This window comes from Mus caroli, chromosome 17 (genome assembly GCF_900094665.2).
Source record: "Mus caroli chromosome 17, CAROLI_EIJ_v1.1, whole genome shotgun sequence".
Lineage (NCBI taxonomy): Eukaryota > Metazoa > Chordata > Mammalia > Rodentia > Muridae > Mus > Mus caroli.
Genome location: NC_034586.1, coordinates 12,845,962 through 12,849,923, shown reverse-complemented (window position 1 = coordinate 12,849,923; position 3,962 = coordinate 12,845,962). Strand labels below are relative to the sequence as shown.

Here is a 3,962-nt window from a genome sequence, read left to right as displayed (position 1 = left end):
ACCAAAAAGTTGTTCTGACTCCCTGCCAGCTGCAGCGTACTGCACTGATCATTCATTGTCCATTTGCACTGGGCTTGTGAACCTGAAGTTTGCTGTGTGCTCCCACTGACCCGATGAACCAATATCGCCTTATGATCCTTGAGGGCATGGAGACATACACTGAANATTCTATACCTAGGTTATCTTAGTTTGTTACAACTTATTATATACTTAATTCATACCTTGTTTAAAAGGTGTGTATGTGTGTGTAAATATGTACAGTTACATTCTTTTTATTTTTTTTACTTTGTTCTCATCTCTCACTTTATATCTGGACCACAGTACACATCCCTCCACTTCTCTATATCCCTCCCAAACTAACATCACACCCATTTATTCTACCATTTCCCCTGAAAAAAAAAGCAGCATACTTGGGGATAGCAAATGAANAAGGCATACCATATTTTAATAAAAATAGGCACAAACTCTCATATCAAACCTAGCAAAGCAAATAATTAAGACAAAAACCATCCCGAGAGTAGGCAAAAGAATCAGACACACCCACCCACTATATTCCCACAAACTATGNTGCATCCCTTAGAAGGTGACTGCTAACAAATGGCTTTATTAGATTGATTACATTTACAGGGTTCTCACAAGAATTTGTTTTTAAAATTCCTTTTCAGACCACCATAGCAAAGCCTTGACCACATTCACTGCATTATCAGGGTTTCTCATCAGTATGTATTCTTTTATGTGCTTGAAGCTGACTGTGTCATGCAAAGGTTTTACCACGCTAATTACATTCATAGGGTTTTCTCCAGTATGTGATATTTTATGATTTCATGGAGTACTGTGACATGCGAATGCTTTGCCACATTGTTTACATACACAGGTTTTTTCTCCAGTATGGGTGTTTTTATGGATTTGAAGATGGCTGCGACATGCAAAGGCTTTGACACATTGATCACATTCATAGGGTTTCTCTCCAGTATGTCTTTTACGGATTTGAAGACTACTGTGACATGTAAAGGCTTTGCCACATTGTTTACATTCATAGGGTTTCTCTCCAGTATGTATCCTTTGATGACACTGAAGATGAACAAATTGTGTAAAAGCTTTGCCACACTGGTTACATTCATAGGATTTCTCTCCAGTATGTGTTCTTTTATGCTTTTGAAGAGTACTGTGATGTGTAAAGGCTTTGCCACATTAGTTACATTCATAGGGTTTCTTTTCAGTATGTGTTATTTCATGACACTGAAGATGAACAAATTGTGTAAAGGCTTTGCCACACTGGTTACATTCATAGGATTTCTCTCCAGTATGTGTTCTTTTATGGATTTGAAGATATCTGCGACATGCAAAGGCTTTGCCACATTGATTACATTCATAGGATTTCTCTCCAGTATGTGTTTCTTCTTTATGGATTTTAAGAGTTTTGCGATATGCAAAGGCTTTGCCACATTGGTTACATTCATAGGGTTTCTCTCCAGTATGTGTTATTTTATGCTTTCGAAGAGTACTGTGAAATGCAAAGGCTTTGCCACATTGATTACATTCATAGGGTTTCTCTCCAGTATGTGTTATTTTATGCTTTTGAAGAGTACTGTGCAATGCAAAGGCTTTGCCACATTGTTTACATTCATAGGGTTTCTCTCCAGTATGTGTTCTTTTATGGATTTGAAGATTGCTGCGACCTGCAAATGTTTTCCCACATTGATTACATTCATAGGGTTTTTCTCCAGTATGTATCCTTTCATGGACTTTAAGATAACTGTGACATGTAAAGGCTTTACCACATTGTTTACATTCATAGGGTTTCTCTCCAGTATGTATCCTTTCATGGATTTTAAGATAACTGTGACATGTAAAGGTTTTACCACATTGTTTACACTCATAGGGTTTCTCTCCAGTATGTATTCTTTGATCACACTGAAGATGAAAGGCATGTGTAAAGGCTTTGCCACAGTGGTTACATTCATAAGGTTTCTCTCTAGTATGTGTTTTTTTATGTCTTTGAAGATTTTTAAAACATGCAAAGGCTTTGCCACATTGATTACATTCATAGGGTTTCTCTCCAGTATGTGTTCTTTTATGGTTTTGAAGAGATCTGTGATATGCAAAGGCTTTGCCACATTGGTTACACTCATAGGGTTTCTCTCCAGTATGAGTTTTTTTATGGATTTGAAGATATCTGCGACATGCAAAGGCTTTGCCACACTGGTTACATTCATAGGATTTCTCTCCAGTATGTGTTTCTTCTTTATGGATTTTAAGAGTTTTGCGATATGCAAAGGCTTTGCCACATTGGTTACATTCATAGGGTTTCTCTCCAGTATGCGTTACTTTATGGTTTCGAAGATTGCTGTGAAATGCAAAGGCTTTGCCACATTGATTACATTCATAGGGTTTCTCTCCAGTATGTGTTATTTTATGCTTTCGAAGAGTATTGTGCCATGCAAAGGCTTTGCCACATTGTTTACATTCATAGGGTTTCTCTCCAGTATGTGTTCTTTTATGGACTTGAAGATTGCTGTGACGTGCAAAGGCTTTCCCACATTGATTACATTCATAGGGTTTTTCTCCAGTATATGTTCCTTTACGGATTTGAAAATGGCTGTGAAATGAAAAGGTTTTACCACATTGGTTACCATCATAGACTTTTTCTCCAGTGTGTGGTCTTCTATGTATTCGATGATCAGTATAAGACATGAAAGATCCAGTGCTCTTATGTAACTGATGATGATGGTTTCTTGCAAAGGCTCCATCATATTGAATACATTCAAAGGGTTTCTCTCCAGTATTATTTGGTCCATCCCTTTGAAGATGCCTGTGATATAAATAGAGTTTAACACATTAGATATTTTCAGAGTGTTTCTCTACAGTAAGATTTTATTTAAGACTATGTATGCAATTGGTACACGTATAAGTTTTACCCCATTTATTATACCAATGAATCATTTATCTGTATGGATTAGGTTAACAATCTATTCTAATTGTAAAGAGGAATCAGATATAATAAGGTTCTATCATGTTGTTTTTATTAATGGTGTTTTGATTCATTATGGTTATTATTTACATCTTTAAAAGTACCTGTAATGGAAAAAGTATTTATCACATGGCCCAAAGTTACAATCTTTTTCATCTTTGAGGTTTTTCATATATTTGACAAAATGTGCAAGCATTCACAGCTTTACCACAATGATTGGATTCATGAATTTTCCTATAATATGAGCCATACAACATTTGGGAAGTTCAACAGGAGAAACAGAACATTTCTACATTACTAATACTCATAGGTATTTTCTGCAGTCTGAGTTTTTTGATGTATTCACAAAGAAGTTATGATTTTAATTAATTGTACACCTTCATAATTTTCAACAAATTTATTCTAAGTTGGGAAAATTAACCAATCTTCTAATTGTCCTGAGCGAGCTATGTAGGTTTAGCTCACCTTAAGCAGAGTATTGAATCATTTATGTTCAATGAATAGATGATAGATTAGAAAGACAGATACATAGACAGATAGACAGACACATAGACAGACAGAGATATATCTGTCCCATATAATACAACTATGTAAGGAATAATAACAATATATATATATATATACCTTGTATTCACTTAGTTTTAATTTTTGTTCCTCATAGACATGTGGCATTTAGATTAAGATTTCACAACAAACTTTTTCACTTCCATGAACTTCCACATTCAATAATATAAGCAACCTTGACACAAGTATATGAGTAACATCAGTATACTATGGACTGTTTGCATATCAGATAGTTTTGGATATAAACTGATTTCATATTCAATGTGAACACTTTTTATACTAGCTGAGTGGTATGAGACTAAACAGACTGGCAGATCTACACTGTAGAATGAATGGGGCTGTGCTTGAAATGGTACTGTCTGTTAAGGCAGTGTTTCCGTGTTTTCTGTCTTANAGGAAAGCCTTACAAACACAATCAAATACCTGA

General features: G+C 35.4%; 1 pseudogene; it reads right to left on the bottom strand.

The window, feature by feature from the left end:
• Window positions 1-429: 429 nt before the first annotated feature.
• LOC110312579 lies at window positions 430-3,956 on the bottom strand (annotated as a pseudogene).
• Window positions 3,957-3,962: the final 6 nt, after the last annotated feature.